Source organism: Passer montanus, unplaced genomic scaffold, assembly GCF_014805655.1.
Source record: "Passer montanus isolate IOZ18808 unplaced genomic scaffold, ASM1480565v1 scaffold16, whole genome shotgun sequence".
Taxonomy (NCBI): Eukaryota; Metazoa; Chordata; class Aves; order Passeriformes; family Passeridae; genus Passer; species Passer montanus.
In genome coordinates this window covers 13,407,921-13,433,394 of record NW_024363160.1, presented here as the reverse complement: position 1 = coordinate 13,433,394, position 25,474 = coordinate 13,407,921, and the positions used below count along the sequence as shown (strand labels likewise).

At 39.5% G+C, this 25,474-nt stretch overlaps 1 long non-coding RNA gene across 2 annotated transcripts; it reads left to right on the top strand.

Moving 5' to 3' along the window:
• Positions 1 to 11,347: 11,347 nt before the first annotated feature.
• LOC120499343 lies at positions 11,348 to 25,200 on the top strand. Of its 2 annotated transcripts, XR_005626853.1 has the most exons (5): positions 11,348 to 11,686; positions 13,222 to 13,336; positions 18,737 to 18,806; positions 22,351 to 22,565; positions 24,580 to 25,200. It is a non-coding gene; the product is annotated as an uncharacterized LOC120499343 (long non-coding RNA). The 2 variants fall into 2 exon arrangements; XR_005626852.1 differs by lacking the exon at positions 18,737 to 18,806 and having other exon boundaries at positions 11,352 to 11,686; positions 24,580 to 25,197.
• Positions 25,201 to 25,474: the final 274 nt, after the last annotated feature.

The following is a 25,474-nucleotide window of genomic DNA, read 5'->3' as shown; positions in this document are numbered from 1 at the left end:
ACAAGTTTCAATAATTAAGATAAAGGGGGCAGGAATAAGAGAAGGGATCAAGGAACTGTTAATGACTGAGAGGACAGAATCATATTAGAGACAGAAATGTAAACTTGTTTTGCTATTGCAAAAAGCCCAGGAGATGCACATTTCATTCTGCAGAGAAATATTCTGATCAGTACTTTTTTCTGCCATAGCAGCAGGGGATTGAGCTTGGATCCCAGCCAGCCTTTTTTATCCTCTCTTTAAACTAAACAATCAATTAAAAGAGAACACAAGGCAGGATAGTTTAGCCAGCTCTGTTAGTTTTAACAGAATGGGTTATTGGGCAATGCCGTCGTGGCACAGAACAATTCCTCCTAGCTTCTGTGCCACAGGAGCAGTTAAAGCTTCCAAGATGAATTTCCAGCCATTGCTGTGAGGATTGCTGTTTTATTTTTCTTTAGTTTTATGCTGTTTCATTTGCTTGTCATTTTTTACAGTTTGCATTGTGTGGTGCATGGGTGGTAATGATTAGATAGTGATTCTCAGCACAACAGTTTCTCTTGAAGCAGACATTTGTCCACCCTGAGACAATTGCTCTCTAAAGCTGAAGGAGAAAAATATGGGAGGGAAGCCTTACAGCTACTGGAGTCAAAGAAAAATCTCTTATTGACCTAAGTGGGCAGGAAGACTGGGAGACAGATTGCTATTCTTTCCATGTTTTGAAAGATTTAAGAAGCTGAGGCTTGGAAAAATCAGGATAAGTCAGTGACCTTTGGAAACTATTTGGAAGCTGCAGGTGCACAGTAGCTCTAAAAAATTACAGTGCTTACTTAGGCATCAGAAATGGCTTCAGGGGACATGGTTACAGAGAAGTAGCTTAATTTTTATTTTGATTTTTTAATCTAAGTGGTTTAGACTGTGGACATTATGGTTAAGTGGGCAAGGGTTGGGAAACGGAATTTTATTTCCTCTCCTGATGCTCTTTTAACGTGTCCCCTTGCAGTAGCTTTTAACCCTGTTACACCTAGGAATCATCTGTAAACTGGGAATAACAGTGTTGTCTACTTAGGTTGTGAAGCTTGACTAAATAATGTTTGTAAGAACCTATGTGAGGCCAAAGTCATTCTGGGGCTAATCAGTTGCAGAGATGGAGCTGACACACAGGACTGTCAATAATTTGACACCATATACATTTCCTTTACAGAAGTGGTTCCCAAACTTCACTGGCCCATGGGAAGCCCAGTGAGAAAGTAATGTGCTGCATATAACATATGCTTTGCTCTTTTCCAGTGGTCTCCATTTTAACTCTTTTATTTCCAGCAGCCACCAGAAACAGAGAAGATTTTAGTGGCTGAATAGAAGACTGCTACTTCATAGGGATTTTAGAAACATAAATGTTATCCCACTTTGTGTGAATTCATGAAGTCATTAAATAGAGGTTCAGATTTTTTTTTCGGTGTAAGTTCTTCAGTGGGAATTAATTTTCCATCAGAAATTCTTCAGGGAAAACGGAAGGATTTTTTTTTTTAATGTATGTGTAAAACATATTGTTTAATATATATCATGACTTTCTGTGTTAAAAACAAGTGTCATCACCTTCACCTCATTACATTAACTCAACTTGTTTTCAGCTTCAGCTGTGCAGTGTTTATCACTCTCTATTGTCATATATTACACAGCTGCAGAATGGCAAGGTTTTTTTAAAAAAACACAAAACAATAAAGACAAATCCAGTCCAGAAGTGAAGCTCCTGGTAGGTGTGAACAGTGTAGTGAGTAAAATGTCATTAAGAAGAAAGTGTTTGCTGAAGGATTGGGATGCCAAAGTTACAAGTTTATTTACAAAATTTCAAATATTAAAATAAAAGGAAACATTTGAAATGTTCATAGGCTGAAGTGTCAGTAAAACTTTCTTTTCATTAACAGTCATGAAGCTGATTATGTTTGTATTATATCAACAAAGTCAGAAGGCTTGAAGTGAATTGAAGAGCAGGAATTTTCTACCCCAGAATTATGGTTTGGTCCATCTGAAAGGCTGCTGAACTGTAGGATATGAATCCTATAATCTTTTTGCTGTTCTGCCATTCACACGAGGTAACATATTAAAGATTTACCACGTCCTTCAATTTAAATCCCTTGAAATTAGCAACCATCTCAGATAGTCTTGGCCATAACTGCTCCCTTCCTTCTCACAAAACTGTCACAATAATAATATGTAGCAGTTATTGTTTTGAAATTATTGGAAACCTTCTGGAAAAGTGCTGTACAGGTAGTCACAAGTAAGTGAGGAGAGCCATCAGCCATGCTGAGCACTGGGGCCAGGGTCTGTTCTGAGCCAGTGCCGCAGTGCCAGCAGCCACCACTCTTCTCCCAGTGCATGGGGACCCCTACCAGGAGCATGGCCAGCGGCCAAAGGGAGGGACCCCAACCTGGACTGGGAAATTTCTCAACTATGAGTGTTTTTTTCAGCCTGTGCATACTGACATTCTGGGTACTGGGGACAAAACCATTCAGCAAGACAGTGAAAAGTCTTTTATTCCTGTCCCATTCCATGTGTTCTTCTGAGGATGCAGAACCTCCTAGAACATGAGATGAATAAGAAATCATGTGCAGCAGTAACCCCAGTGAGAGGAGATTATCAAACAGTATTTGCCACGAAAAGAGATTGATATTCATAATTTTAAATGGTTACAATATTCTTGTTGGAATGAACTGCAAAGTTGGTGCATCTGTCTCAGGAGTAAACTGATATGCCACCCATACCATGGTGAGACATAAGTAATCATGCTACAAGTCATGTCTTCTATTAAAGAGCCTGATATCCCCTGTTTCAAACTGAGGAGAAGTAATCTGTGAAAAACAGGATTGATAGACATCTGCTGTTAAAGTAAGACCCCTGCTTTGTACTCCTTTTACATCAACCAGCTAGTTGATTTAATCACTTCTACAGAAGCAGTATTTGAATCACATTTGATTATGACTTGCAAACTTGACTTCTGACTCAGTGCACAGAATCTGCATTGCTATATATTGATTTTTAAATTAAATTGGATAATATATTTTCTTCATGGGATCTTTCCTTATTCTCTGACTCTTCCCTTTATAGTCTGCATCTGAGCAAAGACGTGTTCATATTTTAGACTCAGTAGTGGCACATGGATATGAAGTGAAACAAGCCCAGCATTCTTCTACTTTATAGGTAGCCTCCAGATCTCTCCATCTCCCATTCTCATTAACCAAAATCCCTGAAATTTGTGCTGTGTTGCTGCGTTCTAATATGAGGAAGTGGTGCAGTGGATGACGCATGGATTTGTCTCCAGGGGAGCTGGATAGTATTCCCAGCTCTGCCATTTGGTAGCTAATATCCTGCAACACACTTAAGGATTTTGTGTCTCAGTTTCTCCAACTGTGACAATGAGGCCAGCATTTCTCAATGAAATCAATAATAGATTCTTACTGGGTTCAGTGGCACTCTTATACTCTGAGATTTGTGAGGGAAAAAAAAAAGCCCTAATTGTTGCTTTTAATAAATTTTCCTTGGTTGTCTTTCATTAGTTTTACTTCACATGAGCATGATTCAGATTTATTCTTAGCCTGCTCCTTTACCAGTATGAAACATCTTCTCATACAAAGGTCTATCAGGATTTTATAACCATCAGTCCTTTCCTAATGTTTTATAAATATTTTTCCCTTAAATTTCTACAGTATAATGCAAACATATTTCCTTACTCCCATGTAATGGAAAACGGAAGGGACAAGACAGTATTATTCAAAAATATTCAAGTTATGAAATAATAAGTATTAGTTGACATACCCCAGAGAGACATGACTGACCAGCTGCTCTGGGTGAAACAAATAAATAGAAAAATCCTTTATTAATGATGTATTCTGCAGTAGATTCTATCTGGGGAATTCTGTAGAAATGGACTCTTTCTCATCTCCTTCCTATGAAGGAGAACTAAGGAGAACTATGAACTAAGGAGAAGACTGAGTTCCTGGAGGTTTGGTAGGCACATAAACAGTGTACAAATACATATGGAACAGTCACAATGAGGGAGAATTTCAGCTTTGGTAACCACTACATCTTGAATTTTCTTTGGCTTCCCTCAGTCGGCTCAAGACTGTGGGTGAGACTTTCCAAATATAGACAACCGAAATTCTGACCAAAAAATACACACATTCTCAGGAGCAGATTAAAGCAGGATTCATGGATTTGGGCCTTGGGCTTGGAGGGGGCCAGTGTAACCACAGTGTTTGAATTGAGGTATCTGTCAGCTTGGGCCCTGGTGTTAGGGCTGTGGAGGTGGGAGGTAGAGCTGACAGGCTACGGAGGCGGTTGAGTCATGGGAATTTTTACTGTAGTTTGGATGGATTTGGTTATTTTATTGCATTTCTCTAGCTTGCTTGTGGCATACTGGTTGGCCTGACTCCAGGTCTTCTTTAGTCTGACTCTGCCTCAGCAGTGGGTCACTTTGTCCCACAAATTGTATACTCACAGAGAATGCACTTATTCTGTTTCTGATGTGAGATGGAAGATAGGCTAGCCACAGTAACAGGAAGTTTTGTGTACTAATTTATAATTGAATAATTTAGGTTGTGACAATGGTGTTGAGACCCTCTCCTTCAGCTCTTTCTTTTCCAGGCCAAATGAACCCAGCTTGCTCAGCTGTCCTCTCAAGTCACGTACTCCAGCCCTTGGTCCACCTTGGTGGCCCTCAGCTTTACTTACTCCAGTTTCTCAGTGTCCTAAAATTGGATGCAGTACTCCAGATGTGGTCTCACAAGTGCTGAATAGAGGGGAATAATCACTTCCTTGACTTGCTGGTTATTTTCTTAATAAAACAGCCCAGTATGAGGTTGGCTTTTAATGATGCAAAGATGCATTGCTGATTCATGTTCAGTTTTTCCTCCAGGAGCCCTGGGTCCTTTTTTTGCAAAACTACTTTCCAGTCAGTTGGTCTCTAGACTATCCCAGATGCAGGACTTAATATTTGCCTTTGTTGAACATCATGAACTCATATATACCTTTAGGTATAGATGCTCATTTTGCACACACAATGCATTATTGCAAATACAATTATCTGCTTGTACGTGTATTCATCGGGTTTATAGGTTTATAGACACATTTTGGTTTTGTTGACAGCCTTGTGGTTTCCAGAGACCAATGAACTGGTAAATTCCTACAATTCATATATATATGCAGGGAGATTTCTCTTACAACACTTCTAATGATAGACCTCTCTGTTAGGTAGAGTTCTGTTTTGTCACTTGTTCTCCTTGACTTTTCTCATTCTTAGATAAAGGCATTGAGGACCACGTGAGGTATATTGGTATAATCAGTAACACAGACTTGTCTGGTCCTCAGGAGATAAGTCTGTACTGTATCAGCAGACGGCCCCTGAGAATGCTTTTCAAAGAAAAAAAGTTTCCTCTATCTTTCAAAGGGAGCTTCCTTCTGTTGTCTTTATTGGAGGTCAGATTGCTCATTGGCCTCCTCCAGAGTTGGAGAAATTCCTCTGAAGACCTCTTAAATTGCATTTCAATTATACAGGAGGCTGTCCTTGCAGGACCATTTTATTTCCAAGCCACCCTGTGGCTTCTCAGAGGTGATGTGGTTTTGGAGTCCCCATTTCAGGTAAAAAAGAAAGCCCTGTTCTGTCAGCCTCCAAGAGACATGTGCCTGAAAAGGCATGTCTAATTGATTTACAGAGAATCAAGTGCTCTCTGTAGATAATGTTTGCACAGTGTAAATCTCTCACAAATTAGGCATTCTGAGGAATGTGTTCATCAGCAAGGAGTTACAGGGCAACACTGATCTTTAATGGCTGGTTAATGCAAAAGACAAATGATACAGAATAATTTGATGTTACAGATTAAAAATGTTCAAATTTTCATCACATTTACAATGCAAAATAAGTATTCTGGTTTTCAGATGTGCTGGTGGATGCTGATAATTTCAAAATCAGCTGATATAACAGTATAAATAAGATGTTTTGAGCTTAAAGGGCTTTAAAAAAGGAAGCAGATCCTAGGATAGAGTGAGATGGATTGAAAATACTCCAGGATGATTCAAATGCCAGACCCCAGTCTGGGTTTGGGCCATGTGTAAATTTTGTTTGGTCTTTCCCAGGTCCATAAGAGATGAAGTTGCTGGCATTCTTGTGGGAGACCCTGTATTTCATGCTGTTTGTCATTCTTTCAGAGATCTGGAGTTTGTCCGCTATTTCCTGCAGAGAAAACATTGGTAAAAATCACCCAGAGAATCTCAGTAAAGGAGACTGCACTTTAGTAAAAATCAAATGACAAGTCTTGTTGCAGGCAACAGGTTATATCTCTATTGATTCTGGCTTATTTCCTCTACATAAAAGAAGACTTTTTGCTGCCTTTGCAAATAAAACATTACCAGACTCTTATTATTTTTATTGGTAGAAACTCTTGCAGTGTATAACTGTTAGTACAAGAATGAAAAGTTCTGGGTAAAAAATTGAGGGAAAGATATGAGTGGAAATCAACTTTTCTGAAGTGTAATTAATGTATATGAAAACACAATTTTTTTTTTTTTTTTTTTAAGTTTCCTATCATATTTTCCATCTGGTATCTGCAAAGCTTTTAAACTTCCACTTCCTCTGTGCAGTTTTGCAATATTCCTATTCACAGGAAGTAAGAGGAAGAGCTTTATGAGGGATACATTACAAATAGACTGTATGTAGGTGTTTGGACAAAATAGCTGGGCTCAAATCTGATCTCGTACACACTGAAGACCCTTCAATGGAAGTATGAAATTCAGCTTGTTTGTGACCTGGTGCTTCATTCTGCAGCACTGCTTATTTTTTGTACAAATTGCTGTTATTTTTTTCCTAGTGCTTTTCATCTGTGATCTCAAAACACCTTATTAAGCAAGAATGAAGGTCTTTACAGTTTTTAGACTTGGTAACTGTAAATACAATCTATGCCTAAGAAGTGCTTCAAAGGCCAGGAGTTGGTAGCAGACTTCACTGATTTGCTGAGCCAGGTTCCTTTATTCCCAGTTCAACATGCTATCAATACACTGCTTTCCAGTGTAAATGAGTGTTTCATAAACAGACTGGAGAACAGCACAGCTCTCAACAGCTTGTGAAAACAAGAATAAAGCAATCAATTATAGCTTTGTGTCTTGGTTGCAAAAAGATTGGTCTTAGGACTGAGGAGGGTGAAAAGAACATAAAGGCTCTGGTGAATTGCATTGTTCTGCTCACATTTCCCTCAACAACAACAGGAACCCAAGATGCCAGTGAGGAGTGGCTGATTATTCGCATAGTTTTGTAACAGCAGCGCTGAGGTTATTACAATGTCCATGTTACATAGCAAGGCTGTAGAAGCCTACACAGAGCCATTCTTTCCTTTTTTTTTCTCTCCTATTCATTTTTCCTTTCATCACTGAAGGCAGCTAGAGCCTTATAGTGTGAAATTCAAGAGGAGAGCCAAGCTTCCTCTCCTTTAAACATTCCAAACGATTGATGAACTCAAAATCTGCTTCAGGATCAACATCCAAGTTTTGCAAATGATATCTATCTTACCAATTAGCTGATCCAAACCTCCAGATTTCAAACTACAAATATAAATATCCCATGACTTTAATCAATTTCCAGTCCAGCTACAGGAGACTTATTCTGTTACTCATTTCTTACAAGTTTCACTTCTTCTTCATATTACTTGTCAGAATAATAAATTAATTTCCATAAACACAGAGTTATTTAAGTTATTTTTTCCCTGAAAGCTTGAAACAATCAATTCACAAATCTTTCCTCCCTCTTGTGCCTTCTCCTGCCTCCCCTTTCCCAGCCCACAGGTATAACAAAACTGCCTTGCAAGATGAGCCTTAAAAGTCTATGAACATAAGCTTGTAAATCTGGCTCTTGAACAAGCTCTATTATTTTTAACTGCTTTTGTGTAAGACAAGAGGCTATGTAAAGAACAGGATGTTTTGAACATTGAACTCTGGTGCATTACGTAATACTGCTGCTGCAGATTTGATGTAATTTCTCTGCAGGTGTCAAAGGCATCATAATGAGTATGCTACTGAGATGTTAAACATTTGCTACATATAAGCCCAGTGGAATTATTGATATACTTTTTTTATCAGCAGAAATGCCAAGTTTGCAGTTTGTCTTATATTCAATTGAAATTACAACACAGCCTATTCTTGCAGTCTATTTAGATTTTATTGTACTTTGAAATAAATGCAAACAGGATACTTAACAGATTTTTGTTAATCTCCACTTTTTTAGGAGATGCATGAGGTGGACCACTTCTGTCTTCCTGGGGACCTAGGGCTGCTACATTTTTCCTTAAGTACGGAAGGATAATTGCATTTGTATCTACTCTGCACGATTGCTCTGCAGCCAGGTTCTCAGTTGCTCTTCTTGCCTCAGTCCCTTGGGGAAATTCAATGATACAGAAACTAATCCTTCCAAATAATGCAGGTGTCAGAGGTCTGTGTAAGAGGAAGGCTTGGCAGAATCTCTTGTGGAAATTTACACAACATCTGCCTGCACAATGGCTGGACAGTACTGTTCTTCCTTCAGTTGTCAGGTGCATTGGAATGTGTATAGAAGAAAACCCAAAGAAAATAGTAGATCCAAGATTCTAATGCATGAAAAAAATGCCGTTATTGTTGGAAATACAAACCATGATTCATTTTTCAAGCAATTTTTCTTGACTCATTAGTACCTTCTGTCTTGCAAAAGTGCACTTGGTAGTAATTGAGCCATTAAGGAAAGAAGATATCATCATGTTTTAGTAAGATAATCAGTTAATTTTGTTATTTTTAAACTTTTGTCAGGGAAATTTGCCTTTTTGACTACCAAACCTGAGTTAAAGAATTTCCACTTATAATACACATGTAAACAAGGGCTTGATTTTACATGGCAAAAACATGGCTCAAACTAATGTGGAAGAACAGTGTTGTAGTGATTTGGGAGCACAATATTGAGAGAGACTTCTCTGAAGAGGGAATGCATTATTTGTTCTGCTGTTCCTATCTCTCTCACCCTTTCAGTTTCAACACCCTCTTCATGCTGCACTCATTTTGTGTCCTGGCTTCTAGATACATTCCTCCATGGTCACTTAGAGTTCTCTGGTATCATCTTACCATCATACACGATTCTTTACAGACAACTATTATCAGCTTTACGCTCACTTATTCACAAATTAGTGCCATTATTGTGGTGGATGAGCTAAGAACTGTGCTGCCTCTTCGTGTCCTCTAAGTATCACTTTTCCCCTGGGCCATTCATTCAACATGGGGTGGGAAAAGTCACATTCCTTGCTAAATTCAGCTACTGTCTAATGAGACCAGTCTGTGTTGCATTTCTGCATGGAAATTCTGGCCGTTGAAAACACCTGTTCCATCCCCCAGTTTGTATTTCTGCCTGCAGGAGGGAAGTCCCAGTTGTACACTCACCAGTGCTTTGGCCAGCCTAAAAAGGGACAGTTTTCGAGGTAATTTTGTTACTGATCTTGCCTTCCTGATTGGATACACTTTTTAAGTGTCCATTTTGTCCTGACATAAATGACTGTGCAAAGCATTAAGCAATGATGAGCTGTCTTTGGGGGCTGCTTGGAGCACAGGCTGGACACTGGGATGAGAAGAAAAAGTTGGAGGCAGTGTCCTCCTTCTGGTCCTCACAGAACAGCTCATAATGTGACACATGCTTTATGCAAGGACTTGTCCTCAGTAGCAGATGTGCTCCTGCTTGCTTGCTTGTTGGGGTCTTGTTGAGCTTCTCTATTGCCCTGCATTTAAGAGAATGCTTGCAGTGCCTCCAGTGATGAAAAGTAGGAAAGTTATGCATAAGAACAGTCATATTTAATTGTTTATTCATCCATGACTACATGTGTTGTTCATGGTCAAAATCAAATCCCTTTATACCTTACAGGAGGTAAAGGATAAGAGGGAAGAGAGCTCACTACCCCATCCAGTCAATGGACTGCTAAGGAAAATCAAGTCCCATAGAGAACTCTATGTTGTATTGCCAAGTCTTAAAGTTTTGTTTCAAATCTAGTGATATTTTATATTTTAAGCCTTCATTCCTTATGTCAAGGGATACTGTGAGAATCTGAACATTCTTTTTTAAAAAGAAACTTCAATAATCTTACAGTATGTTGTGAGGGTTTGAAAACTCACAAATTAGGAGACAAGAAAGGATGAACTCTTTGAAAATCTTATGACTTTTTCTCCTGCAGCTTTGGGATTTTTCAGCTTTGATTCACAATTTTTGAAAATTTGGAACAGCTGACAATATTTCTGTCCTTTTAAGGTGCTGCTATGTAATGGAGATGGTACTCTGAGGATAGCTTCTCTGGCAAAGGAGAGTTTTTAAAATGCATAGCTCATCTTTTAGAGTGCTTGTCACAATGGAGCTGTGAGACTTCACAGAGAATGTCAGGCACAACCACAGTTAAAATAATAAATAAATGAGGCATCTCATTCTATCCGGAGATGCTGTATGGAACTGCTGTTAAAATACATATTTGCAAATAAAAGCAGCCTAAATTTAACTATGACTCAATTACACTAAATCTGACCCATTTTTGTTCTGTGTTTCAATTTAACACTTATTTACATTCTTAGACTTGGCGCTGTGGAAGAGAAAGGAGGGGGGAACAGGCATTTTCATCCTCAGAATTGCTATTAAAAAATGGTGATTAGGAAAACACAGCTATAGTCAGCCTGAAGCTGGGTAGCTCATTTGAACCCACTATAAAAGAAAAGATCGTTTTCTCATCCTATTAAAACTGAGTTAGCAACGGCTGCGTAGGCGGCAGGAGATCAGAAATGAACGTCCAACTTGGAGTTTGTACAACTGGGGTCGGGTCCAAAGCAAACTGCCTGATTAGTGAAACAATTTGTTTTTTACAATGACAGCAAATAGGTAAATCTTGTGAGCGTCAGGAAATCCTGGAGGATTTTGAATGGGAGCACTGACTGGTTTGCAAGCTGCACTTTGATTAGAGGGCATCGTTGCCTCTGGTGTTCGTGCTCATGTAGCAGGGACACAAACAAGAGGGACTCAATTTGCTAGGGGCATTTATTTCTCTGTCTCTTCCTCTCTCTCTCTTGTTTTTACAATCTATGTGTAATGACTAATTGGCTGTGTTTTCCCAGCTATTTTATGTTTCTCTTGCCCTGGTTACAACGCGTACTAAAGCAGTATATCCACAGGGACCTATAGACAGCCAACACTGCCAAATGATACGCAGCATTCCCCTTTCTCTCTAAGTGTAAAACATTTACAAGTAAATTTACAAATGCATTAAGAACATTTCCTCAGTTGACTGTTAGTGTTTATTTCTTCCCCTTCTCCTCGCGGGAGCAGACACCTTCCAGCCCCTCAACTTTCACACACTGCTCTCCCGTTATTTGCCTCCTTCCCTCCCTGTCGCCCCTTTCCCTCCTCTCCCTCCTCCTCCTCCTCCTCCTTTTCCAGTTCAGCGGCGCAAATTTCTGTTTGTGCCAGTGGGGCGGCCTGGCGAGACCGCAATTGCTCTACCCCACAGATTGACGAGCCCTCAGATGCCGATTTACTGTACATGGCAGCCACGCTGGAGCCGCGGCACATCTGGAGTGGAGTAAGCTTACTCAGAAACAGGGGCCAGCTCCAGCCGGAGCCAGCGGAGCCGAGCGCGGCGCTGAAAGGCAGCCCTCCTGCCTCCCCTTCCCTCCTCCCCGGGTACATTTCCTAATGTAAACAGAGGCCAGGGGGGAAGGACACAGTAACTCTTTGCTGCGTGTTTGTCATTTCATGTTCTTTATCTGCTTGAGGTCAAACTGGAGCTCTGGAAAAACAGAAGCTTTGCTTTCATTCTAAACAGCTGAAAGCCAGCGCTGCTGAAGGGAAAAAAAAAAAAAAAAAAAAGAGAGAAAGAAAAAGAAAAAGAGTTTGCTTTTGTGTTTATTTGTTCCACTTTATGGTAATTTGGGGGATAATTTCATTATCTGCAGCCAAATTGAAAACAAGCTGTTGTCTATGCTAATGATACCAGTGTATTATTTTATGTACAGTAGGCATGGAGCCCTTTAAATGACGAGTGTATTTCTGCTTACAGCTGTCCTACTTTAACTATTTTTTTTTTATAGTTGCAAAATGGGACTTTTCTTTTATATCTTGAAACAAAAAAGATTAGCCATGGCTGCTTTGTTTTACAAAATGGTGAATACCTTTCACCACCCAGTGCCAACCTGTTGTCCCACAAAAGCATTCTGCAAAGAACATTACTGCAAAGCAAAAAGTGTACTTGTTCTGGGGCAGATATGCTGATTTTATAGTCCAGTTCACTGGACTGCTGAATTTTAATATCTACATGTAAAGAAGTGGGAGAGATTTTTGAGGCATTTACTGACTCTCAGCAATCTGGAAGAGAACTCTGTGATTCTTTACAAGTTTCATATATTTTTTATTTCTTCTTTCTAATAGCAAAATGATAAAGTTTATAGGTTAGTTGTTCAAACAACATTAAATCATAAACAGAATCACAGAATCAGCTAGGCTGGAAAAGACCTTTGAGATCATTGAGTCCAACCCATGACAATGCAAATATGCAATTTTAAATGGCTTTTCCCACTCAATATTCCTTGCAACTCAATGGATTTTACAGCTAATAGAAAACAAAGCTCAGAAAACACTGCTGATAACATACTGATGCTGATATTGATTTAGCTGTCTTTATAGTAAAAATCTGATTCAGATGAGAGCAGTGGTTTATCTGGTATGGAGACTAGTGAAAATCTTGCTCAGTAAATGTATGAATAAATAAATATGTAGGTCAGACCCCTAAACCATTTTTGTCTATAGGACTAGAAAATCTTTCACCATCACATGGTTTTCCAGGGATTTTGATTCACTATCACTTCTCAGTTCACAGGCCATGCTCAGTATTTTGGCCTTCTGGTGGATAAAATTCCAGATAAGTAGGTTGCTTCCTTGACTCTCAGTGGAGGGAAAACTGTCTATCATGCAGGAAAACATGGGCTGGGCAGCAAGTGTGGCTGGACAACAGTTTTCGTCCCATGGTAGTGCAAAGTTCAGCAATGCATTCCCCACTCCCCCAGAGTGCTCTTCCAAATGCTGTTGTATGTTCGGGGTGGATAGACCATAATACTTACACAAAAAATAACAATATATGTTTCATGTGTCTTTATTACCATTTTAGTTTATTTTAGTAATTCTGTCACAACTGTGTTTTCTCTTACTTCATGGTGTTTCAGATCCCAGTAGGAAAGGGTCAAAATTCCCTGTGAAACATCTTGCCCAGGTCTCAGCCTTCTCACCAGGGGAAGCAGTGAGCATTGCCTCCTTATGGCTGCTTAGAAACCGCTCGAGGTGAGACTCCCTAAGGAGGGGACTCTGTGTGGGAGAGGTGTCGGTCAGCATGGAAAGACTGAATTGCACATCTCCAAGGTCCGGAATGACCCTTCTGTGCCTGAAGTCACAGAGTCATGGGTCCAGGGAGAAATGCAGGGACAGCACAGCATTTTGCATAATCTAGGTGACTTCTGAGATGGATAAAATGGTTTCTTTGCAATGAAATGATTTATTTGGAAAAAACTCCACATGTCTACACGGAAAGGCTGATGGAACCAGTCTCAAAAGCAAAGCTGTTTGGCAAACTTCAAGAGAGATCTTGGCAGCTGACTGAAATCTAAAGTTTTTAAGGGACAGTTGGATTTTAGCTGAGTTCTTCTGTAAGCCTGCAGGGCTCTGGCTGGCAGACCATTGCTCAACCTTTTGACTGCCAGGGTGGAGGATTGATGGCCTATCACTGAAGGATGGCCCACCAGCTAGTCTACCTTTGAACTAAAGACCTCAGGCCTTCCAGGTTTCAAAACTGGGACAACACTTGTTTTGAAACTTTTTTGATGTGTTTTGGTATTCATTGGAAATATTTTTATGAATTACCAAATCCTGACCCCAAAAAGTGTTCCATAGGAGTTTTTTTTAACAGCTCTATTCTAGTCTAAGTTTAATGACCCCGAGGGAAAAAAAAAAGTTTCTCCATAAAGGAGAAATAAAACAGAATCCAGTGAATTATTCTGAAGCAGTACTTCTCTGACCCTTACTTACTGGGCAGCCATGCCTGTAATCCCACTGGTGTCCTTGGACATCCAGTTTGGTTTGGGCTCAGTTACACAGTTCTAGTCTTAATTTTAAACATGATATCTTGGTAGGAATTGTTTAAGTATGGGTTTGTTTTTTTTTTTTTTTCATTCCATTTAGTGCACATTTGAAGTTGATTCAGTTCCCTGTTTTGCACTTATGCCAAAAGTGTCCATGAAGTCTCAAAATGAAATAATCTTGGTAGATGACTATGCATCCTACTGATTATGCTATTGTTATTATATTAATAGCATGCACTCCAACTTAAGCAATGTGCAGGTGCAAAACTCTCATTCAGCAGTACATAACTCTTTCATCTGCCATTTCTTGCCAGTAGATTTCCTGCCCATATGAATGTTTCTTGTGAAATTTCTGGAGAATAGCTGTTGGAGTTTTGCCAGTTGTGAGAAAACAAATGCACAAACACCCCACTTCCAAAACTCAACCAACTCCCCCTTCCTGAGTCATCCCTTTTTGAAATTACTAATTCATGATAGATGTTCTGCATCTAACAAAAATTACCAATTGTGACAAAATAAACACTGTGGATTAATGCAACAAAGGCAAAAGTAAAAACTCTCCTAGTTGTGCTAATGTCACTTCAGTGTGCCTGTGTGTTGATGTTGCCATGTATCACAGTACACGTGGGTAGGTCACTTTAAATATGTGCCCATGCCTGTCCTCAGTCATTCACTCTGTAACAATTCCTTCGAATCCCACCCATATATATTAGGTTCAAAAGACAGTTGGTCTTTGCAAATAATAATCAATTTTTAGAGAAACCTTAACTGTGTGGGTTTTTTTAGGTAAGCAAGACTTACTCTACACAGATGCTCAAACAGTTTTCACACAGTGAAACCTGTGGACTACCATTCAGAAACTATATTTATTCTGTATTAGGCTTCATGCTTTGTGACCATCATTCAGGAATGAAGGCAGAAGAGCACTTTGAGAATCGGAGGGGATTTAAGGGTTTAAAAAGTGTATCAGTAGGTGTTAGTCTGCAAAAACATATGTGTGTGGGAAAAGGGCAGTTAAACTAACCCAGGTATTAGTACTGTACTTTAAAGGGCAATAGATCTCTTTAACATCTAAATAAATGGAGAAATCTGCCTAGAAGTAAAAAAAAGGAATTTCCTTTTTCAAGTGTGTTATTTCAAGTGTGTTATTTCCTTTCAACAGAATTATTTACAGTATATATTTTCCATGTTTTTTGCAATATGTTATTGACATCTGAATGTTATTTCAGCATATTATGACAGATCTGAAAGTCAATCACCAATATTTGCAATATTTTTGACCCTGGTATAAACTGTGAAAAATTATCCTGTTGTACTTTCTTTGCCTACTTTCAATGTTTTGTCTTGTTAAAACAGTAGAGGATTCATTGAACTGAAGCCTGCCATTTGTTATTGGCATTTCTCAGAAGAGTAAGAACAGTCATCAATTACATATTTTTCCAACAAAAATATAAACTCAGTATATAAATGTTCAAATTATAATTCCACCCTAAGTATATATGTATCCTAAAAATAAACCACAATAAATGTTAGACTAAGCAAAAATGAAGAACAGCGAAAGAATGAAGTAGAGGAAAAAAAAGGGAAAAAAAAATATAACGAAAACTACAGCAATAAAAATTTCATTAAGTAATATAGTGGCTATGAAAAAATAGCACGTAAAGATGAAATTAAGAGACAGATAAAAGAAACTAGCCACAAAATTGTTGTAAAACCACAATTTATTATTACCTTGTGGGTGAAATTGTCATCCCAGTCATTGCAGTCAAGTCAGGTGTCCTGAAGCACAACAAAAACCCAAAAGCTTTCAAATACCCAAGATTAAGGGAAGATTTCAAAGAATTACAGTGACCATCAAATGATCATTTAATAACTGTGTCAGGCCAGATGCTTTTATAACTGTGTTCACTATCAGGTTTAAATTGAGTTATACAAATAAGAATTGCTGTGTTCTAAAGAATTATCCCCTTCTCAGAGTTTTCTGAGGCAAGAAATAAGACTTGGATGCTCTGATTTTGTGAGGGACAAACAAATTCATTTGGGACCAGGTTTGTGTTTTGAACCTCTCTATAAATGAAGATGTGTTTTGGCTGAGACTCTAAGCCACACCCATCTCTACTTCTGTTGTCCACTGTTGAGAAAGTTCTATGCAGAGCATGACTGAAATCTGTGAGTCAGATTATTCCTGTAAGTGAATTTGAACAAATTTAGTGCTTTTTAGTAGATTTGGCCCCACCACAGGACTCAGTTTTATTTTTAGGTGAGCATATGTGTCTCTGGTTAATCAGTAAGGATTGTACGAGTGTGACAATGGGCAGAGCAGGACCTGTTATTTTTCACTAATTTCCTGAAGTCCAATTGTAGTATGAGTATGTTCCTCATTAGTAATAGCACTACTATATTGGTTTTCCAACAAAACTTGCAAAATATTTCATTACTTTTTGGTCCACTGAACTACTGAGCTGCCAGTTCCTAACAGAAAGGAGCTGTAACTGAATCACTAGTAAAAGGAGCAGGAAATTAGATAAAAAGGTAACACTGGTTTTACATGCCTAAATGGAAAGGTGTTAGTTTCAAATATAGAGCCTTTCAATATATTTTCCAAATCTTCAAAAGTGCCTGACTTTTGTTGTTAAAATGCTGCACTAAATTAACGGATAGTGGAGCACTACTCCTATGACTTGCAATGATTTAGTCCATGTGACCAAAAAATAAGGTGAAAAATCCTTAAATCCTGATAGGTATCATGATCTCTTTGGAATGAAAAATCTCAGGGCTTGCATGATTGCAGCATGATTATTGGCTAGACAAAGATTTATTTTCTCATAATTACATAACAAGACATTATTTGGAGGAAGCCAGCATTGTAGCCAGATAAATACCCTTGTTCATGCTGCCTGGAAAACCATGGTAGGAACAGTTTCTGAAACACAGGTAACAAACATTGTAGAAAGAGAAAACTTTTCAACCCTCACTTCTGGTAGGGAGGATTCTCATCCAATGTGGCTTGGGTGAGAATCCTCCCTACCAGAAGTGAGGGTTGAAAAGTTTTCTCTTTCTACAATATAGGGTAGCTGCCTATATTTAAGTGGGATGAAACTGGGACATCCAGTATACACTATAAATGTAGGACATTACAGAGCTACATGACAAATGGAGTTCTTGGTCCCATATAGGAAAACACAAGTTAAACTTCTCTAAGTTAACATCAAGCCAAAGTCCACTGCTAGGAGTGGAGGAGAAAGAGGAAAGAGAATATGTCCTGGGTGAAGAAATAAAACATTTTCTCAGATCTTACTCAATACTATTGTGCTTCAGGCTCAGGATGTTGCTTCATTGTCAAATGGCTGATCTTTCCTTGTCATGCTTTCCTATTGTTCTCCATTCCTTAAATAATCCTGGCTTTCAGCTGCATTTTTAATCCATTTAATTCATTTTCAACCCCCTAAAAACAGAGATTAGTTTAGCAGATCAGGAAAGAATTAGAAAAAAGATTGCATAATGGACCTAGTTAAATTACACAGTTGCTACTTGCCTTTGCATAGTAATAAAGATGCAGTTAATAGCTTCCACTTTATTTAGCTGCTAAATTCTGTTTTGTTTCAGAAACCAACTCCACTGCAATAATTACATTGTTCTTTGCTCATTAATCTCTATTATTTGCTCTTCTTTGAATTGTTGTGACTTTTCAGAACATGGGCAGTCCTCTGGCAGACAGATGAATGTGTTGATCTATTAGATCTTTTAGGCTCTATGATTTAGACAAAGTAGTACTATTATAATGGTTTACAGATTTTAGTGCCTCATCTTAGGGCTTCACTGTTCAGTCCATGATATCATAGTATCTCTAGAGCAGAACTCCATTGCTACAATTTGTTCTATACAACAGGTACAAGAACAGCATAATGCTAATTATTATACTCTCAGTATAATACCACTATATCCGGACCACTACACTTGCAGTTAAATCAGAAAATGAGTAGGGGATTGCAAGTAACAACAGAGGTTAATTTTTTTAAAAAACTGCCTTCATACCAAATATGAATTTATGGCACTATATACTGCAGACTGTTGCCACAAACTTACTCCTTGAACTGAGTCTTGTATCATTACAAGCTCTGGTGGTAGGAGATATGTGAGTAGTTCTAGACATACTATAGAATTCTTCAGAAAAAGAGTAGTCCAGTGCAAGTCCATGAATACAGATGGAAATTTTGAAGCAGATTATTTTGTCATCTTCACATTTATGTAGGTATTCTGTGAACAAAGTATCACTTTTTTTTTCATGTATTTTTAAAAAAACTCTTGCTGTTAATATTTTATAAAAGATGAACGGAAAATCTCCCAGAGGATCAATGAATTCCTGTGGAGCAAATGATTTATTTAAATTTCATTAGTTAAGTTCCCTGAAATACACAGTTCTATATCACCTTTTCTACCTAGTGTACTTGCTACATCTGATGTTCAGTGGTCATAACTACAATCTCTCTCTCTGGTTGTCTTTAATTTGCCTTTTCCTGTGATGGAGCAGCTCTTGACATTACCTGTGTTTCATTTAAGATGTTCCATGTTTCAGTCAAGCATATTTACTGTGTTTGCTCTCCAGTCTTTCGGGAGGCAAAGAACAGAGAAAGAAAAGCAGCTTGAGATGACTTCTTTGAGCTCCTACATAGGAGGTATATCAGAAGAATGTTATTATTTACTCCTGTATTTGTTACTGTTACTACAATTGCTTACAGCATTTCTGCACTTTTCAGAACATATGAATTAAGGGAGGTGATTGACTTATCTCTGGGACCTGCTGCACTGAGTAGCTGTCAGACCACCTGGGATAGACTATGGTGTCTCACTGAGGTAGTCTTGTACCTCCTTGTCCGGGGAACTTGGACTCTGGTTAGCAGAAGACCAGAAACCTGATATGCCAAAGTTTAATGCCAAAACTGTGATCTGCTCTTCAGAGTAGCAGCCACTGGGCACCATCAAGTGAAGCTCACTCAGACCAGCTACCTCATTCTTATTGTGTTTATGTCAACTTGTAACGTGTTTCCAGGGGGAAAAAAAAGCTTTTCTGAGGAGTCTGTATATGTTCAGAGTCTTTGCAGGGGTGTTTTGACAAAATCATACTTTTTTGTCTCGGAACCATCGGGAGGGTGCACCCAGCCATTTGAATATTTTTGAGTGGTCTCTAACTGTACAAATATGAGTTGCAGTTTAATTAAGAATTTAGTGGACCTTGTATGAACAATATTTACATGTTGTCCCATCTTCAGTCATGGCTCTGCCTGCATCATGGGTTCAGAATACTACTTCAGACTTCTGACTGGCGTAACAAATATTTCAGTCACTGAATAGGGTTGTCACTGTGGATAGTTTACTTGGTTTTCACAGCATTCAGAAATGTTACTTGTCACCTATTGAACACAAGCCTTCTCACTACCCTGCCAACTTCAAAATTATGTGAGGAGAAATGTCGCTGTTTTTTTTTTTTCAGGAATATTAACTAAGGTATGCACTTCACTTCTAAATAAGCTATAATTCAGGAAGCGTTTATGTAATCTCTCTGCAGCAGGAATGTTCAGAAATATTCACATTTGAAAGTGCTGTTGCACCAGTACATCTCAATAGCTATGTCTATTTGAAGAGATTAATCTCTGGCAAAGTCCAGAAAGCTCTTGCCATGCCTGGAGCAGAATTTATTTTAGCACCTGAAAAAGGATGTCTTGCAATCTTAGTTTTCCAAAATCCTTCTACAGTGAACACTGTTTAAGTGAGAAATCCTCCCAGTGAAGATGCCTGTTGAGATGTCTGTCTCTGATGATTATAGAAGAAGTACCTTTAATCTAAGCACCTTGCAGTAGATGTCTAACTTTAAGACTTAGGAAATTAGGTGAGATGAATCCTTTTGCTTACATTTACATATCAAACTTCTGCAATGTGGATTTCCAGAACCTGACCTTTCAAGCTTAACCTGATATCTGAGCCAGTGGCTGAAGCTAGACTCCCTGGCATTTCCCACTGTGCTGGCTGGGTGTGAAAAGGCTTAAGGAGTCATATCCAAAACAAGAACATCTATTTACCACGTGTTCATGGGACACAACACTGTAAATCAGCATTATGCAAACAAACTCAAAAGAATCACTTAGGGTAGTAATTCTTAGGACTCCGACCTATTGAAAGCTGTTCTTTGCCAGTTTAAAATACGAATGTCACTTTACCTTCTCTCCAATGAGAGGGCCACAGGTGACTGCAGTCATCACAGTCAGTGCTAAGCTGCTGAAAGGGAGTAGTGTGAGTATTTGTGAGAAGGATTTGTGCAAGAATCCATAGTTCCACATCAGATCAATACCTTCACTACAGGAACTTAGAATCTGGTACATAGTCAACCCTCAGTCATCATTACTTATCCTGGATTTAACATTTCAGAGTTGGAAAATTCTGTTCAGCAGAAACACAGATATTGCAAAACATCTATGAACCAAGGAATGAACTGAGTTCCTTTGTGAAAAACATGGTACACAGATTTCTGTAGAACACAGGAACAGCAATGAGAAAGGCATAGCCGAGTGTGTCTGAGTTGTACAAAACATGGTCCTGTGCTAAAAGGAGTAGTGTTAATGGTACATGAAAATGGACTGAATATACAGTCCCAATAAGATCTACAAATAAATGGAAAGTTTGTGCATAAGTAGAATTTTGAAAGTCATATGAACATAAGAATTACCAGTTTTTATTAGACCAAATCCTGCCTTGGTGAGCATTGCGTCTTTGGCACTTCATATTCTCTTTCTTTTTCAGCCTACCTGCATCTCAGTTATGCCCAGAATTCCCAGTAAAATTGAGATACTACTACCTAAGCATACGGTCAAAGTCATTCTCTACCCTAAAGAATTTACAGTCTGAAACTGGGAGAACCTCCAAAGGGTTGGAGCTTACCCTATTGACATAAAATGATCTATCTTTCACTCTGGCAAAATATCCTAAGCATCTATTTAAAAGGTGCTGAGTGACCTCATTTAAACCAAACCTTAGGATTAGGCACACTGTTTGTTTAAACTTTTTTGAGATCCTGAGATATAAGAAGCTTTGGAAGTGCAAAGATTTTTTAACTGGCTTAATATGTTTTTGTGTTTATTTGTAGATGTAGAACTTACGCAGTATAAAATTTGACAGCTAAGACTAGTCATGAAATGTCTCCAGGAAAATAAAAACCTGTTAACAATTTGCTGACATTCATGAAAACCCCTAAATGCTTCCAAATCTGCTTCCAGGTATTCATATGCAAGAATCTGAGATCTTTTGCATTGCAAATATTAGCAAATGCTTTTTAAATCATGCTTGCTTTTCACACACCATTTATATAAGAGCTTTCTGAGTAGCAGCAAATTGTAGTCCTATTAAATTTCAGTTCACCTTCGAACTGGTACTTGAGTAAAAAATGTTTTTTTGGATATTTTATAGACAATCCAAGAGTACATGTCAACCATTAAGGATATGAATAAAAGGTTACAAATAAGAAAATATGCTCTTAATAATGAATGGGGAAAGTTCTGTCTGTTTTACACATGTGAGCAGTTAGTTCAGTCAGTTTACTAAACACTGAATTTGAACAGAGGAGATTGTGTATGTCTTTTCACTGTTTTTTGAATTTCTCTAATTATGTGTGAGGAGTGCAGCATATAGAAAATAAAAAATGTGCATTGGAGTCTTGGGTTAATTACCAGCTTTGGATACCATTCTCTTTATGGCAGCCATTTAATTTTTAAAGAATAATTTTTTTAAAGACCGCAGCTTTTAATTTTATAATCCTAATACTTCTCTATGGGTTTTTTTTGATGATATTCATCCTAGTTTAAATTAGACCATCTGGAGTGTAAGCACAAGGGGGAAATGGAGAGAAAATTTTACCTTTTTTTTGCTTTCTCTTGTGAATACCAAGTTTGTTGAGCCTATTAGTGGGTGATGTACAGCAATTTTAATAATTTAGTCTAATTATTCATTAATTCACTGGAGATGATAGTACTTTTTTATCATGTACAGTTTTGCTTCTTAATGGTTTTGCTATCTTACCCTAAGGAGTGCAGAACTGGGCCAGGCAGGGAAATAAGAACATTTGCGGTTCAGTAATATAAAATAAGTTAATCTGGAAGACTGACTGGTACTCCTTATGTCCTCTCATTAGTATCCCTTTCACTCCCTTTTTCTCATCTTCTCCTTCTGTAGTGGAGCTCCCAGTTGTCTGGATTCCTGGGAGGAGGAGAAACAGCCCTGGCATACCTGGTGTGGAGCTGAATCTACATCCAGATCCTGCATCGTGCTGGTCTCCTTGGGGACAGAGGACATAGTAACCACAGGCATCAGAACCAGAATGTGCTGCTGCAAATTTCTCCTGCTTCCAAAAAGTTTTACTACAGCTTGAAGCAGCCTGGGCATTTAAAGTTAAGCATTACTCCTGTGACCCTGACCTATTTTTTCTGCCTCTGTTTTGGGAATTTCCAGGAGGAGTATGGTGGTAGGGTTGTCTGTACCCTGTGTATGCATGTTACCTCAGGCCCAAAATCTAGATTGTCTGCTTTAATTTATGCCTCTTCTGAAGCAGAACCTGCTGCAGTTTTGTGTCATCAGTGGCCACATTTTGATCTGCTCTAAGTCCAAATTATTGGAACAATGCATTTGTGCCAAATAACTCTCCCAAATGTGCTGGGAACAGCGAGGTAATAGAAAGAAAAGCACCTCTGCAACTGCCTTGCAGAACTTCTTTTCCCTGCCCCCATCATTTCTATAAACAGCTTCTGATGAGGAAAGTGGGAATTTGGTGTGGAGACTGGGAAGAAGACATCAGTTTGGAGAGGTGAGGGAAACTGGGAAGGGCAGGAGCTTGGGAGTGGGATTAGCAAACCGGAGCCTTGGGGAAACTAGCTCTGTCTGGAAAAACAGAGTACAGAGCTGACAGTGACTGAAGATGTGTTGTCACTGCCAACTGCCTTAGTGGCCCAGGCTGTCTTGACAAAAACTGAATGCATGCAGTTGCCTAAGGAACAATGTTAAATCAATCTTATAATTTTCCCTATTTGTACGAGGTATCTTGTTTATTCTCTGTGATTTCACCTCAGAGGGTCTTTTCCATGAGAGCTTGAAGGACACCTTAATTAGCAGCAGCAGTAATGGCTGGCAGGGAAGTAGCAGCATGTGTCCCCTTTCCTGCCCTGCCTTTTATTTGGTCAAGGAAGTCACTTGCACTTTCTTTCATCGTTCCTCCTCCTCATCCTCCCTCCCTCCCCCGTGTCCTGACTCCCTGCCCGGATTCAAGAGCTTGTAGGTCTGCTGGTGGTAGCCGTGGTGGCTGCAGGGAGGAGGGAAGGGGGGAAAAAGCAGAGGGAGTAAAATAAGTGTCAAGGAATTCATTGTCTGTTCTCCACCTGTTGTTATTCTGGTCCCAATCAACCTGCTAGCCAGGCTGGAGCCAGTGGCCATCTGGAAACACTGCTCTGTTTATAAACTTGGCATGAAGCAGCACTCCCGGGCCCTGACCTCCCACACAAATCTGGAAACAATTAGAGCAAGATGATAGGCAGGCAGGCAGGGAGAGAAGGGGAGGGAAAGAGCGCGTGAGAGAGGAGGCTGCAGAGAAGGGGAAAAACAGGCAGAGTGAAGGGGAGCATGGAGAAGGTGGCAAATGTTTCTGAGGTGCAAATATTTATGCCCACCTTAAGTGACCGCTAGCTCATTAATTATTGCCCTTGCCAAAACAGCTTTTTTTTCCATGAAGGCTAAGGCATGCCTCTTTACCTCCCCCAGCAACACAGGTTTTCCAAATTATATCGTAGGTTTTACACTGCTAAAAGCTTGCCTTTACGAATCTTAGGAAATTGAGATGGGTCTGTTAGGTCTACACACTCAGACCCATACACGTTCTGTACTTGGTGGTATTGAAAACTGGAGTCAAAATACTGCAGCTCCTACCCATCTTCATTAGCAGTAATGTCTTTCTCTGCTACTCACACACCCCAGCAGCACGCCTCTCTCCAGAAAGGATGGCTGCCAGTCTCCAGCACTCCGGAGTGTGGGAGTCATTTGGGCTCAATTCTCTCAAGCCTTCCCTCGCCCCACCCTACCCACCCACTCCTATTGCAACGCATCATTGTCTTTACTGGGAAGGCTGTGCTTTTCCTGGTCAAACCAGACCTTCAGTCACTGGGTTACTCCCTAGCTGCCTCCTGGATTTGGACCCTTTCCCAGCCCTGCTCCTGCTGTGCAGGTACACAGCCTGCCCATCCACAACCTGTGCCAGTGGAGGCCTGAGGAGATCAAGGAAGAGCCACAAAACAAACCCATGCATTTCACTTTCTGCACACACGGTGTGGGGCAATCCTGTCCATGCTCTTGGTGGTTTTAATGTAGCTAGTGCAGATGCCAGTGTGTTAATTCACCTCTCATAATGTGTCCTTTCAGTGTAACAGCTGCGAGAGAGAGTCCTGCCTGGTTGAGACAAACCTGACATTCATTCCTGCTGGCCTGCCTAAGGGAGGATCCCTTTTGGCTCACCTGACACATCTGCTACTTCCACATCCCAAGAAGTCAAGCATTATGTTTCAGGTGCAATAAAACATGGCTCCTTCCTGGTGTGAGGAATTTCTAGTGGTGACATTGATTTTCTCTGAGTGCATTCCAACAGATCTGTGGACTGGACCTGGCTTATGAGGTGTGTTAAAGGTTTATTTGCCCTGCAATTCAGCCATAATGCCCAGGATAATTTTTTCCGTGATGTGGCCTTCAGTGCCTCTGGTGCATCCCCTCAGGGCAGCCTTTGGCCCTTGGGTCTCCCCAGAGCCAGTGGCTTCCCTCAGCTGTTTTGTGCTGGCCACAATACAAGCATGGCCCAAGTAAGACCGAGACAACTGATAATGCCTTAATGTTTGTAATACCAGCAGGACAGAAATGATCAGCTGCAAGGTGAGAGTTGTTTGGATTTCACAGCTCCTCAGGAGTGGTGTGTTTTGCAGTGGTGGCTGTGGTTTGATGGGGGAGCTGTTCTGAATGCTACAGGAAGCACAAAGGGTCCACTCTGCTTGTGTCATGCTGTATGTTTTGCAGTGGTGGCTGTGGTTTGATGTGGTTCTGAATGCTACAGGAAGCACAAAGGGTCCACTCTGCTTGTGTCATGCTGTATAACAGTTTCTCCATTATCTAACGCTGATATTCCCTCAAATGGTGAGCTGTCACATTTGAATACATACATAGTATCTGTGGTCTAATTCTATGGGGTGCTGGAAGTCTTTTGAAAAGTCCTTAAAAGGACTTTTCCTCTCCAAGGGATCTCAGTGGTTCAGACTATTTTTTTTCTGAA